General features: G+C 40.5%; 1 protein-coding gene and 1 long non-coding RNA gene across 4 annotated transcripts in view; one reads left to right on the top strand and one right to left on the bottom strand.

The window, feature by feature from the left end:
- LOC128704320 (uncharacterized) overlaps positions 1-16225 on the top strand; it is a 96405-nt gene that overhangs the window by 14653 nt on the left and 65527 nt on the right. The gene's annotated exons all lie outside the window — the stretch shown is intronic.
- LOC128704321 (uncharacterized) overlaps positions 4624-16225 on the bottom strand; it is a 199288-nt gene continuing 187686 nt past the window's right edge. The window contains exon 3 of the long non-coding RNA XR_008409439.2: positions 4624-5082. This is a non-coding gene — a long non-coding RNA (uncharacterized lncRNA). The remainder of the gene's footprint in view (positions 5083-16225) is intronic.

Here is a 16225-nt window from a genome sequence, read left to right as displayed (position 1 = left end):
TTGGTCATTTGACCGAGGCCTTTTGCTGGCTTACCGGTATATTGTGCGATAAATGGTTTGAAGACCGACAAGTTGAATACTGAGACACTTATGCAACATATGGGAATCTTTATTAAGGAAACGTTTCGCCACACAGTGGCTTCATCAGTCCACTACAAAGAGTGATGGACTGAACACATCGATTCCAGGCTGAGGGACTGATTATCTCAAACTCCTCCTCTCCTTACCCCTCTCTGCTTTGTATCGGACTGATGAAGTCACTGTGTGGCGAAACGTTTCCTTAATAAAGATTCCCATATGTTGCATAAGTGTCTCATTCTTACCTGTATATTGTCCAGTGAATAGAGCGATGCGTACTGTCCTGTTATCACAGGGCTGGGCATGGGAACGCAGGATCGAATCCTGACCAGTCGCAGCTCTGTTAATGATTCAAAAATCACTTGTTTCGTCATGAGCTTGAAATCAGTCTTTGAGGCTCCACGACCACGTATGTTCTCGCATCAGGTAAACATTCGCCTTTCCGCTGAGCGCCTGGTGTTTTTAAGAATTTGTGGTCCAGTAGATAGAGGGATGCGTACTGTATCCTGTTATCACAGGGCTGGGCGTGGGAACGCAGGATCGCATCCTGGCAAGTCGCAGTTCTGTTAATGATGCTTTATAATTTTGAGAGCTGGCTCTTAAATGTCATGCTCATTGTCTCACTACGGGAGCCTACATCTCGTGACTACTGATGTGTTCATGACTCACAATCATGCTAATGTCGAGACGGTAATTGTTTTATTTCTTATTACTCCCTGACGGAGCCTTTGACTAACCACTCCGTAGAAAGACAAATCAAAGATGAATAATTTAATATATCTAACTCCTAATCATAACCATAATTTTTAAAGGAGAGGTCTGGTAAGCCAGAGGAAGGCATCGGTCAGATGACTAAAAGCTCCAGCTGCGGGTCATCATGTGACTAAGACCCGCTTCAGGAAACACTTGTCCTTACCTAACCTAACCTTTAACAAACCGAGAGCAATTTTATGAACACTATGAACTGTCTAGATTCTAGTTTGCTGAATAACTTAGATTTTATACAGGGTGAATGTTTGATTAACTGAAGATTCTTGTTTGGGAAGACAATAGGTTTGTTGTCAAATTAAAATGGCTTGCTAAGATTGGAAAACGACTAGTGAGAGATACAAGTTGGTTAGGTAGACAACGGGCTTGTTAGGGCAAAACACATAGGCTAGTTAGGGAGAAGACAAGCAACTTAGGGTACAACACAGGCTAGTGAGAACTCGGGTTTGTTAGGTTTGGATAGAACATGGATTTGTTAGAGTAGAACACGGATTTGTCAGGTACAGTACGGGCTTGTTAGCATACAACACGGGCTTGTTAGGATAGAACACAGGTTTGTTAGGGTAAAATACACGCTTGTCTGGGTAAAATACACGCTTCTTAGGGTAAAACGTGGGCTTGTTAGGGGAGAACACAGACTTGTTAAGATAGAACACAGGCTTGTTAGGCTAGAACACGGGCTAGTTAGGGTAAAACATGGGCTTTAAAGAGGGTGGCCTTGCCTGGGCCATTTCCTGGTCGGCTACCCAAGTGACGTCACAATAAGGTGGGCGGCCGGACGTCCGAGTACCTAGAGCCGCCCACGCCCGTGTCTATTTACACGCCCACGCCACCCACGCCCACTGACCGCTGAGAGTAAATACACCTGCCTTCCACTTCTGGGGAAAGTATAAATCACTAAGGAAATATTACCTCGATTTTTAATGAACTTAACCCACTTAAAGTAAGATATATGTACACACAAACGTACACACATGTATACACACACGCAACTGTACTCACAATGTGTACACACAAACATAGCCTAACATTAATTTGAGGTGAACTCCAGTAGCCATACGTTTGACCAGCCTTCCATCTTCCATATATATATATATATATATATATATATATATATATATATATATATATATATATATATATATATATATATATATGTGTGTGTGTGTGTGTGTGTGTGTGTGTGTCGTGCCGAATAGGTAAAACTTGCTGTTTTGGCTCAAATAGCAACGCTCTTCTTGCCGAATAAGGCAAGCGAAAATTTGTTTATGCAATAATTTCTCAAAAATCATTCTGAACCTAACGAAAAAAATATATTTTACTGTGTTTATTATTAAATTATTGTAAACTTATTTATATAAACAATTTATATACACGACATTGATGAGGGACTAAATAACGACATCAGCAAGTTTGCCGGTGACACCAAAATAGGCCGTCGAATTCATTCTGACGAGGACATTAGAGCACTCCAGGAAGATTTGAATAGACTGATGCAGTGGTCGGAGAAGTGGCAGATGCAGTTTAATATAGATATATGCAAAGTTCTAAACACTGGACGGGAAAATAACCATGGCACATATAAACTAAATAATGTAGATCTTAATATTACTGACTGAGAAAAGGATTTGGGAGTTCTGGTTAGCAGTAATCTAAAAACAAAAAAACAGTACAGAAGTGTTCGCAATAAAGCGAACAGAATCCTTGGCTTCATATCAAGAAACATAAATAATAGGAGTCCTCAGGTTGTTCTTCAACTCCATATTATCCTTGGTTAGGCCTCATCTAGATTATTCTGCACAGTCTTGGTCACCGTATTACAGAATGGATATAAATGCACTGGAAAACATACAAAGGAGGATGACAAAGTTGATCCCATGTATCAGAAATCTTCCCTATGAGGAGAGACCGAGGGCCCTGAATCTGCACTCTCTAGAAAGGCGTAGAATTAGGGGGGATACGACTGAGGTGTATAAATGGAAAACAGGAATAAATTAAGGGGATGTAAATAGCGTGCTGAAAATATCTAGTCAAGACAGGGCTCGCTGAATTGATTTTAAGTTGGAAAAATTCAGATTCAGGAAGGATATAGGAAAGCACTGGTTTGGTAATAGAGTTGTGGATGAGTGGAACAAACTCCCGAGTACCGTTATAGAAGCTAAAACGTTGTGTAGTTTTAAAAATAGGTTACATAAATACATGAGTGACTGTGAGTTGGACCTGACTACCCTGTGCTAATAGGTCTGATGCTCCTGAAGTGGATGTTATCTGACCTGACTACGTGGGGAGGTGACTTAGACCTGCCTCCCATGGGCCAGTAGGCCTGCTGCAGTGTTCCTTCTTATACTCTGTAACGTCACTCATTACCATCACCTCTGTATTCCTTGCTCCACTGCAGCACCTTGTCTGATTTATACCCACCACAGACGTTCTTCTGCAGGTGCTCTACCAACCTTATTGTCTCCAGTAATAGCACTCAACATGTACACACAAATTATAATATGTTATTTGATCAAGTCCGTTTTTTGGTTGATATTGTATTATTAGTTTCTCGTGTTGTTTGTCGTGCACATTCTCCAGTGTTGTCCATGAAGTTAGTTATATTTTGTGCAAATGAAAAAAATACAAGCTTTTTGGTAACCAAATCTAACCTAGCAGAACCCAACCTAACCTAGCAGAACCCAACCTAACCTAACCTAGCAGAACCCAACCTAACCTAGTAGAACCCAACCTAATCTAACCTAACGTAACCTAGCAGAACCCAACTTAACCTAACCTAGCAGAACCCAACTTAACCTAACCTAACCTAATCTAACCTACCCTAGCAGAACCCAACCTAACCTAACCTAACAGAATTTAACAGTCTAGGTTAGGTTAATTTACGTTTTTTTAAAGGTCTGGTTACCAAAATTCATTTTTTTATAATATACATCTAAAATATAACCGTTTCTATTGCACAAATCAATGTTGCAAAATTTACATAGTAAATTATCTCTAACCTCAAAAAATCTAAACTCAACAACAGATTTTAGGCTTTTCTTATTTTCTCTTATATACTTTTTCTTTACTTTAAAATAGGAAAAAAAAATTTAAGTCAGGCTAGGTTAGTCTAAAATGTGATATGTTGCATAAGTGTTTTAGTCTAAGATGACTGGGTTTGGTTAAATTAGACAGTAATAATAATAATAATAATAATAATAATAATAATAATAATAATAATAATAATAATAATAATAATAATAATAATAATAATAATAATAATTATACATTCTTACATATAAAAGTCATACAGTAAGTACGAGGCACAGCTTCTGACACGGGATTCCCGACATTTCACCATCCTAGGAAATGGGGAATGGGAGGGTGAAGGATAGGTGTGAGGGGGGGAGGTCAGACAGGGACAGAAGGACGGGGTCGTTATTATAATTATGGGGGGGCGCTAAACCCGTTGGATTACACAGCGCATGTGGGGGAGGGGGATGGAAGGTATTAATTCTCAATTCAGGGAACCAAAGCACAGATCCAATTCCCTAGATCAAGAGCCCCTCACCAGCGTCAAGGAACCTCCCTTAAGGGGTGGACGGGGTCAGAGAAAGAAGGTTGCTTTCATTTAAAGCAAGTGATTCTTTTTCAGTGCTAGAGAGAGAGAGAGTGTAGGTAACAGCTCTTCACTTGTAAATAAAGTTAGGAACCCTTAACCCAACCTTGTAAAACCATGTGTAAAGATAGAGACCATTCACATACGTATCAATATTTAAACAAGGCAATTCAACAAGCTTGTAGTTAACACATGTAATGTTCACAAACCATCATACAAACATTAAGGAAAATAACCCACATTAATACTTCCAGAAACCGGTTGAGCGGAAGGATAGTTTTGATAACCTGTTATCATACACGAGAGAAAATGACAAGGCTAGCAGTGTTGGTGGTAGGCTATTTCTGTTTGCTAGTTGTTTACAGTAGTTTTGATAACCTGTTATCATACACAATAGAAAATGACAAGGGTAATAGTGTTTGTGGTAGGCTATTTTTGTTTGCTAGTTTACAGTAGTTTTGATAACCTGTTATCATACACATGAGAGATAATAACAAGGCTAGCAGTGTATGTGGTAGGCTATTTTTGTTTGCTAGTTGTTTACGGTAGCTGGTGGTAGTTAATGGATGGTGGTTGATAGTAGTTATTGTAGTGGTGATTGATAGCTCCGGAGCACAACAGGATGCCACTCTGCTACCCTAAGAAGATTAAATGTTTAGTTATTTTTAAAATGTATAAATGTTCTTTTTTACGCTATATTACTTCCTAAATCTAAAAGTTATATATATCTTGCCGAATAGGTGAAGCTTACGATTTTGGCTTAAATAGCAATGCTCTTCTTGCTGAATAAGGCAAGTGAAAATTTGTGTATGCAATAATTTCGCAAAAATCATTCTGAACCTAACGAAAAAAATATATTTAATTGAGTTTGTTTATTATTAAATTAGCGTAACCTTATTTAGAATATATTTTAGCAAGCCGCTAACCAGACTGAGAGTCGAAGATCAAAATGAATTTTTTATGAGAGAGCCACAAAATTTGATTAACACAAGCCTATCCGATGTTATCCTGACGCCAAATGACTTCGAACAGGCGATAAATGACATGCCCATGCACTCTGCCCCAGGGCCAGACTCATGGAACTCTGTGTTCATCAAGAACTGCAAGAAGCCCCTATCACGAGCCTTTTCCATCCTATGGAGAGGGAGCATGGACACGGGGGTCGTCCCACAGTTACTAAAAACAACAGACATAGCCCCACTCCACAAAGGGGGCAGTAAAGCAACAGCAAAGAACTACAGACCAATAGCACTAACATCCCATATCATAAAAATCTTTGAAAGGGTCCTAAGAAGCAAGATCACCACGCATCTAGAAACCCATCAGTTACACAACCCAGGGCAACATGGGTTTAGAACAGGTCGCTCCTGTCTGTCTCAACTATTGGACCACTACGACAAGGTCCTAAATGCACTAGAAGACAAAAAGAATGCAGATGTAATATATACAGACTTTGCAAAAGCCTTCGACAAGTGTGACCATGGCGTAATAGCGCACAAAATGCGTGCTAAAGGAATAACAGGAAAAGTCGGTCGATGGATCTATAATTTCCTCACTAACAGAACACAGAGAGTAGTCGTCAACAGAGTAAAGTCCGAGGCAGCTACGGTGAAAAGCTCTGTTCCACAAGGCACAGTACTCGCTCCCATCTTGTTCCTCATCCTTATATCCGACATAGACAAGGATGTCAGCCACAGCACCGTGTCTTCCTTTGCAGATGACACCCGAATCTGCATGACAGTGTCTTCCATTGCAGACACTGCAAAGCTCCAGGCAGACATCAACCAAATCTTTCAGTGGGCTGCAGAAAACAATATGAAGTTCAACGATGAGAAATTTCAATTACTCAGATATGGTAAACATGAGGAAATTAAATCTTCATCAGAGTACAAAACAAATTCTGGCCACAAAATAGAGCGAAACACCAACGTCAAAGACCTGGGAGTGATCATGTCGGAGGATCTCACCTTCAAGGACCATAACATTGTATCAATCGCATCTGCTAGAAAAATGACAGGATGGATAATGAGAACCTTCAAAACTAGGGAGGCCAAGCCCATGATGACACTCTTCAGGTCACTTGTTCTATCTAGGCTGGAATATTGCTGCACACTAACAGCACCTTTCAAGGCAGGTGAAATTGCCGACCAAGAAAATGTACAGAGAACTTTCACGGCGCGCATAACGGAGATAAAACACCTCAATTATTGGGAGCGCTTGAGGTTCCTAAACCTGTATTCCCTGGAATGCAGGAGGGAAAGATACATGATTATATACACCTGGAAAATCCTAGAGGGACTAGTACCGAACTTGCACACGAAAATCACTCACTACGAAAGCAAAAGACTTGGCAGACGATGCACCATCCCCCCAATGAAAAGCAGGGGTGTCACTAGCACGTTAAGAGACCATACAATAAGTGTCAGGGGCCCGAGACTGTTCAACTGCCTCCCAGCACACATAAGGGGGATTACCAACAGACCCCTGGCAGTCTTCAAGCTGGCACTGGACAAGCACCTAAAGTCAGTTCCGGATCAGCCGGGCTGTGGCTCGTACGTTGGTTTGCGTGCAGCCAGCAGCAACAGCCTGGTTGATCAGGCTCTGATCCACCAGGAGGCCTGGTCTCAGACCGGGCCGCGGGGGCGTTGACCCCCGGAACTCTCTCAAGGTATTTTGTTGGATTAGATTACATTAAATTGTTTGTTATAATAGGTTAGGTAAGTTTTCTAAGGTTCTATAGGTACAAAATTATTAAGTTTTAGAAAATTTAAGAAAGGACTTAATTTTAAATGAATTCTTGCTAACTGACCTGTACATTATATGTATGTGTATATATATATATATATATATATATATATATATATATATATATATATATATATATATATATATATATATATATATATATATATATATATATATATATATATATATATATATATATATATATATATATATATATATATACGTATATATATATATATGTGTGTATATATATATATATATATATATATATATATATATATATATATATATATATATATATATATATATATATATATATATATATATATATATATATATATATATATATATATATATATATATATATATATATATATATATATATATATATATATATATATATATATATATAAGGTAGTAGGTTGGTAGACAGCAACCACCCAGGGAAGTACTACCGTCCTGCCAGATGACTGTGAAACAAAAACCTGTAACTGTTTTGCATGATGGTAGGATTGCTGGTTTCTTTTTCTGTCTCATAAACACGCTAAGATAACAGGGATATCTTGCTACTCCTACTTACACTTTGGTCACACTTCACAGACACGCACATGCATATATATATATACATACATCTAGGTTTTTCTCCTTTTTCTAAATAGCTCTTGTTCTTTTTTATTTCTTCTATTGTCCATGGGGAAGTGGAAAAGAATCTTTCCTCCGTAAGCCATGCGTGTCGTATGAGGCGACTAAAATGCCGGGAGCAATGGGCTAGTAACCCCTTCTCCTGTATACAATTACTAAAAAAGAGAAGAAGAAAAACTTTATAAAACTGGGTTGCTTAAATGTGCGTGGATGTAGTGCGGATGACAAGAAACAGATGATTGCTGATGTTATGAATGAAAAGAAGTTGGATGTCCTGGCCCTAAGCGAAACAAAGCTGAAGGGGGTAGGAGAGTTTCAGTGGGGGGAAATAAATGGGATTAAATCTGGAGTATCTGAGAGAGTTAGAGCAAAGGAAGGGGTAGCAGTAATGTTAAATGATCAGTTATGGAAGGAGAAAAGAGAATATGAATGTGTAAATTCAAGAATTATGTGGATTAAAGTCAAGGTTGGATGCGAGAAGTGGGTCATAATAAGCGTGTATGCACCTGGAGAAGAGAGGAATGCAGAGGAGAGAGAGAGATTTTGGGAGATGTTAAGTGAATGTATAGGAGCCTTTGAACCAAGTGAGAGAGTAATTGTGGTAGGGGACTTGAATGCTAAAGTAGGAGAAACTTTTAGAGAGGGTGTGGTAGGTAAGTTTGGGGTGCCAGGTGTAAATGATAATGGGAGCCCTTTGATTGAACTTTGTATAGAAAGGGGTTTAGTTATAGGTAATACATATTTTAAGAAAAAGAGGATAAATAAGTATACACGATATGATGTAGGGCGAAATGACAGTAGTTTGTTGGATTATGTATTGGTAGATAAAAGACTGTTGAGTAGACTTCAGGATGTACATGTTTATAGAGGGGCCACAGATATATCAGATCACTTTCTAGTTGTAGCTACACTGAGAGTAAAAGGTAGATGGGATACAAGGAGAATAGAAGCATCAGGGAAGAGAGAGGTGAAGGTTTATAAACTAAAAGAGGAGGCAGTTAGGGTAAGATATAAACAGCTATTGGAGGATAGATGGGCTAATGAGAGCATAGGCAATGGGGTCGAAGAGGTATGGGGTAGGTTTAAAAATGTAGTGTTAGAGTGTTCAGCAGAAGTTTGTGGTTACAGGAAAGTGGGTGCAGGAGGGAAGAGGAGCGATTGGTGGAATGATGATGTAAAGAGAGTAGTAAGGGAGAAAAAGTTAGCATATGAGAAGTTTTTACAAAGTAGAAGTGATGCAAGGAGGGAAGAGTATATGGAGAAAAAGAGAGAAGTTAAGAGAGTGGTGAAGCAATGTAAAAAGAGAGCAAATGAGAGAGTGGGTGAGATGTTATCAACAAATTTTGTTGAAAATAAGAAAAAGTTTTGGAGTGAGATTAACAAGTTAAGAAAGCCTAGAGAACAAATGGATTTGTCAGTTAAAAATAGGAGAGGAGAGTTATTAAATGGAGAGTTAGAGGTATTGGGAAGATGGAAGGAATATTTTGAGGAATTGTTAAATGTTGATGAAGATAGGGAAGCTGTGATTTCGTGTATAGGGCAAGGAGGAATAACATCTTGTAGGAGTGAGGAAGAGCCAGTTGTGAGTGTGGGGGAAGTTCGTGAGGCAGTAGGCAAAATGAAAGGGGGTAAGGCAGCCGGGATTGATGGGATAAAGATAGAAATGTTAAAAGCAGGTGGGGATATAGTTTTGGAGTGGTTGGTGCAATTATTTAATAAATGTATGGAAGAGGGTAAGGTACCTAGGGATTGGCAGAGAGCATGCATAGTTCCTTTGTATAAAGGCAAAGGGGATAAAAGAGAGTGCAAAAATTATAGGGGGATAAGTCTGTTGAGTGTACCTGGTAAAGTGTATGGTAGAGTTATAATTGAAAGAATTAAGAGTAAGACGGAGAATAGGATAGCAGATGAACAAGGAGGCTTTAGGAAAGGTAGGGGGTGTGTGGACCAGGTGTTTACAGTGAAACATATAAGTGAACAGTATTTAGATAAGGCTAAAGAGGTCTTTGTGGCATTTATGGATTTGGAAAAGGCATATGACAGGGTGGATAGGGGGGCAATGTGGCAGATGTTGCAAGTGTATGGTGTAGGAGGTAGGTTACTGAAAGCAGTGAAGAGTTTTTACGAGGATAGTGAGGCTCAAGTTAGAGTATGTAGGAAAGAAGGAAATTTTTTCCCAGTAAAGGTAGGCCTTAGACAAGGATGTGTGATGTCACCGTGGTTGTTTAATATATTTATAGATGGGGTTGTAAGAGAAGTAAATGCGAGGGTCTTGGCAAGAGGCGTGGAGTTAAAAGACAAAGAATCACACACAAAGTGGGAGTTGTCACAGCTGCTCTTTGCTGATGACACTGTGCTCTTGGGAGATTCTGAAGAGAAGTTGCAGAGATTGGTGGATGAATTTGGTAGGGTGTGCAAAAGAAGAAAATTAAAGGTGAATACAGGAAAGAGTAAGGTTATGAGGATAACAAAAAGATTAGGTGATGAAAGATTGAATATCAGATTGGAGGGAGAGAGTATGGAGGAGGTGAATGTATTCAGATATTTGGGAGTGGACGTGTCAGCGGATGGGTCTATGAAAGATGAGGTGAATCATAGAATTGATGAGGGAAAAAGAGTGAGTGGTGCACTTAGGAGTCTGTGGAGACAAAGAACTTTGTCCTTGGAGGCAAAGAGGGGAATGTATGAGAGTATAGTTTTACCAACGCTCTTATATGGGTGTGAAGCGTGGGTGATGAATGTTGCAGCGAGGAGAAGGCTGGAGGCAGTGGAGATGTCATGTCTGAGGGCAATGTGTGGTGTGAATATAATGCAGAGAATTCGTAGTTTGGAAGTTAGGAGGAGGTGCGGGATTACCAAAACTGTTGTCCAGAGGGCTGAGGAAGGGTTGTTGAGGTGGTTCGGACATGTAGAGAGAATGGAGCGAAACAGAATGACTTCAAGAGTGTATCAGTCTGTAGTGGAAGGAAGGCGGGGTAGGGGTCGGCCTAGGAAGGGTTGGAGGGAGGGGGTAAAGGAGGTTTTGTGTGCGAGGGGCTTGGACTTCCAGCAGGCATGCGTGAGCGTGTTTGATAGGAGTGAATGGAGACAAATGGTTTTTAATACTTGACGTGCTGTTGGAGTGTGAGCAAAGTAACATTTATGAAGGGATTCAGGGAAACCGGCAGGCCGGACTTGAGTCCTGGAGATGGGAAGTACAGTGCCTGCACTCTGAAGGAGGGGTGTTAATGTTGCAGTTTAAAAACTGTAGTGTAAAGCACCCTTCTGGCAAGACAGTGATGGAGTGAATGATGGTGAAAGTTTTTCTTTTTCGGGCCACCCTGCCTTGGTGGGAATCGGCCGGTGTGATAATAAAAAAAAAAAAAAATAATATATATATATACATATATAATATATATATATATATATATATATTATAATGTATATATATGTATAAATATATATATACATATACATATATATATACATATATATATACATATACAAAAACCGAAACCATTTTCCCAAAAAGAAATAACGTAAATGGAATTAATCCGTTCCAGACACCCAAAAGTATCAACAATTTTTTTTTTACATTAAATACACATTTACATGCACAAACGAATGAACATTAAACATGACACTTACCTTTATTGAAGGCTGTTGTTGCTGGAAGGAAGGCAGGGAAGGAGGGAAGAGAGAAGACAGGTTATTGTTTGGAAGGGAAATCCCCCTCCACAAGGACTCTAAGTACCAAGTCCTTATCAGGGGTCACTTCACTCCTTTGTTTTTTACTGCCACTAGGACCAGCTTGAGAGTCACTGGACCCCTGTGGCACAAAATATCTGTCCTGAAAGGTCTGTTTCTGGCATCTCTTTAAGATTTGCCTAAAATGGGACATGGCATTGTCATTGTAAAAGTCACCAGTACAGATTGCAACAGCTTTCTCAGGGTGATGTTGCTCCACAAATGAATGCACTTTAGTCCATACTGTACAAATCTCCTTAATCTTTGAAGAAGGCACCTTCTTCCATCTCTCTTCCTCCTCCTCTGAAGCAATTTCCTCAGCTGTGGTCTGTTGCTGTTGCAGATGAAGCTCTTGCAGCTCATCAGTGGTTAGCTCTTCATTGTGGTCCTCCACCAACTCTTCCACATCCTCCAAACTCACATCCAACCCCATGGAATTCCCCAATGCCACAATTGATTGCACAACAGGTGTAGGATCGACAGGGTCAGCCTCAAATCCTTCAAAATCCTTCTTATGGACACAATTTTCTCCAAGCAGAGTTCATCGTCCTGGAAGTCACCCCTTGCCAAGCCTTATCTATAAGGCCTATGAAGTGGAAGATATTGAAGTGATTCTTCCAGAACCCTCTTAGGGTCATCAATTCAGAGTCCGAGGTTATGTCAAAGCACCTTTGAAACATTGCTTTGGTGTACAGTTTTTTGAGGTTTGCAATGATCTGCTGGTCCATGAGCTGGAGGAGAGGGGTGGTGTTAGGAGGCAAAAACTTCACTCTTACAAAACTGAATTCCTTAGACAATTGGTCTTCCCAGCCTGGAGGTTGAGCAGGAGCATTGTCCATTAACAGGAGGCACTGGAGTGGCAATTTCATATCCAGGAGGTATTTTTTCACACTGGGGCCAAACACTTCATTAAACCATTGCAGGAAAATTTCCCTTGTGACTGGGGACTGGACAGATTCCGTACGATCGACGAAAACAGAGGTAATCAATGAAAACTAAAGCCAAAAATCGACGAAAAAAGTCGGCCAAAATCAAAATCGGCTATAACCAAGGGTCCACTGTATGTGTATATATATATATATATATATATATATATATATATATATATATATATATATATATATATATATATATATATATATATATATATATATATATATATATATATATATATATATATATTGTAACCACGGACGAGTGGTATTGATCAATAGCAACACTGCACTAGCCAAGGATTCGAACCCATGTTGTACTGGCCTGCCTCATGGTAAGCGAGAACCACATGACCACCCAACCCTGGGTGGTCCTGTGGTTTAAAGCGTCATGTGGTTCTCGTTTACCCTGAGGCAGGCCAGTACAACATGGGTTCGAATCCTTGGCTAGCACAGTGTTGTTAATGATGTATATATGTATATATGCTTAACAATTCGCAAACGGGCGAAATTATTTACAAACATTGTCTCTACGTCCACAGCAGGACTCGAACCTGGTAACTCTGTATCAGAGTCCACAGTACTTTACCAAGGAGCTAGACCCAAGATAAGTACTATAGGCACTTAGCCGAAGCTAAGCGACATTACCCCATACCCCCGGGCACCAAGCTCGTTTTGAAAGTTATTTCATCGAATATTCCAGAATAATAATAAAAATTATGATAATAGTAATTATTATTATTATTATTATTATTATTATTATTATTATTATTATTATTATTATTATTATTATTATAAAACGTATGTTTCATGTAAAAAAAATGATGGCCGACAATAAGGGGGAAAAAGTGAAAATTGTGAGAGATCAGTTTTTCCCACAATACCCAAGATTTTCCACGTGACAGGAAGGAAAACTTATGACCAACCCAGGACACTGCTGGTGCTGTGGAACAACCCCCACGTGGGTGCCAACTGGCACTCCCTCCCTCACCCGGGGGGGTAAGTGAGGATGTGCCATGATGCTGGCACCCCCCCCTACCCCTTCCCCCCTACCTACCCCTCCCTTGGCCCCTTGCCAGTGTTGCCAGCCAGGGCTTCCTATTTTGTAACCTCCGTTATTTACTCCCTTATTTTATGTCTTATTATTAGTATTAGTACAATAATAATTTTATTATTATTATTATTATTATTATTATTATTATTATTATTATTATTATTATTATTATTATTATTATTATTTATACTAATAGTATTACTATTATTATTATTATTATTATCATTATTATTATTATTGGGAAGAACTGAACCCCTAAGTACAGAACAATGATCGAGGGAATGGGAGGTCACAGTGTTTGATCCAAGGAAAGTGAAGGGTAGCTTGACCTCCTTGGATCAAGAGCCCTTAGCCAGAATGAAGGCACCCCTCCTTTACTGCCTGGAAGGGTTGAGCTTCAGCTTCTGGGCCCGTACTAATAAATGTCTATTAATTTCTATGTTTTCATTTGAAACCGCTTAGTATACGTTGATAATAATAACAATAATAATAATAATAATAATAATAATAATAATAATAATATCGGGGTGTGTATGACACACTACATACATGGGTTGCAACTCACGGGGTGTGTATGACACACTACATACATGGGTTGCAACTCACGGGGTGTGTATGACACACTGCATACAAGGGTTGCAACTCACGGGGTGTGTATGACACACTACATACATGGGTTGCAACTCACGGGGTGTGTATGACACACTACATACATGGGTTGCAACTCACGGGGTGTGTATGACACACTACATACATGGGTTGCAACTCACGGGGTGTGTATGACACACTGCATACATGGGTTGCAACTCACGGGGTGTGTATGACACACTACATACATGGGTTGCAACTCACGGTGTGTGTATGACACACTACATACATGGGATGCAACTCACGGAGTGTGTATGACACACTACATACATGGGTTGCAACTCACGGGGTGTGTATGACACACTGCATACATGGGTTGCAACTCACGGGGTGTGTATGACACACTACATACATGGGTTGCAACTCAAGGGGTGTGTATGACACACTACATACATGGGTTACAACTCACGGGGTGTGTATGACACACTACACACAAGGGTTGCAACTCACGGGGTGTGTATGACACACTACACACAAGGGTTGCAACTCACGGGGTGTGTATGACACACTACACACAAGGGTTGCAACTCACGGGGTGTGTATGACACACTACACACAAGGGTTACAACTCACGGGGTGTGTATGACACACTACACACAAGGGTTGCAACTCACGGGGTGTGTAATACACACTACATACATGGGTTGCAACTCACGGGGTGTGTATGACACACTGCATACATGGGTTGCAACTCACGGGGTGTGTATGACACACTACATACATGGGTTGCAACTCACGGGGTGTGTATGACACACTACATACATGGGTTACAACTCACGGGGTGTGTATGACACACTACACACAAGGGTTGCAACTCACGGGGTGTGTATGACACACTACACACAAGGGTTGCAACTCACGGGGTGTGTATGACACACTACACACAAGGGTTGCAACTCACGGGGTGTGTATGACATACTACACACAAGGGTTACAACTCACGGGGTGTGTATGACACACTACATACAAGGGTTGCAACTCACGGGGTGTGTAATACACACTACATACATGGGTTGCAACTCACGGGGTGTGTATGACACACTACATACATGGGTTGCAACTCACGGGGTGTGTATGACACACTGCATACATGGGTTGCAACTCACGAGGTGTGTATGACACACTACATACATGGGTTGCAACTCACGAGGTGTGTATGACACACTACATACATGGGTTGCAACTCACGGGGTGTGTATGACACACTACATACATGGGTTGCAACTCACGGGGTGTGTATGACACACTACATACATGGGTTGCAACTCACGAGGTGTGTATGACACACTACATACAAGGGTTGCAACTCACGGGGTGTGTATGACACACTACACACAAGGGTTGCAACTCACGGGGTGTGTATGACACACTACACACAAGGGTTGCAACTCACGGGGTGTGTATGACACACTACACACAAGGGTTGCAACTCACGGGGTGTGTATGACACACTACCTACATGGGTTGCAACTCAGGGTGTATGTATGACACACTACATACATGGGTTGCAACTCACAGGGTGTGTATGACACACTAAATACAAGGTTTGCAACTCACGGGGTGTGTATGACACACTACCTACATGGGTTGCAACTCACGAGCTGTGTATGACAAACTACATACAAGGGTTGCAACTCACGGGGTGTGTATGACACACTACATACATGGGTTGCAACTCACGGGGTGTGTATGACACACTACATACAAGGGTTGCAACTCAGGGTGTGTGTATGACACACTACATACAAGGGTTGCAACTCACGGGGTGTGTATGACACACTTCACACAAGGGTTGCAACTCACGGGGTGTGTATGAGGCACTACATACATGGGTTGCAACTCACGGGGTGTGTATGACACACTACATACAAGGGTTGCAACTCACGGGGTGTGTATGACACACTACACACAAGGGTTGCAACTCACGGGGAGTATATAACACACTACATACATGGGTTGCAACTCACGGGGTGTGTATGACACTACATACATGGGTTGCAACTCACGGGGTGTGTATAACACACTACATACATG

This window comes from Cherax quadricarinatus, chromosome 84, assembly GCF_038502225.1.
Source record: "Cherax quadricarinatus isolate ZL_2023a chromosome 84, ASM3850222v1, whole genome shotgun sequence".
In the NCBI taxonomy this organism is placed as follows: Eukaryota; Metazoa; Arthropoda; class Malacostraca; order Decapoda; family Parastacidae; genus Cherax; species Cherax quadricarinatus.
The sequence above is the reverse complement of the archived record's forward strand: the minus strand, read 5'-3'. Positions and strand labels throughout refer to the sequence as shown.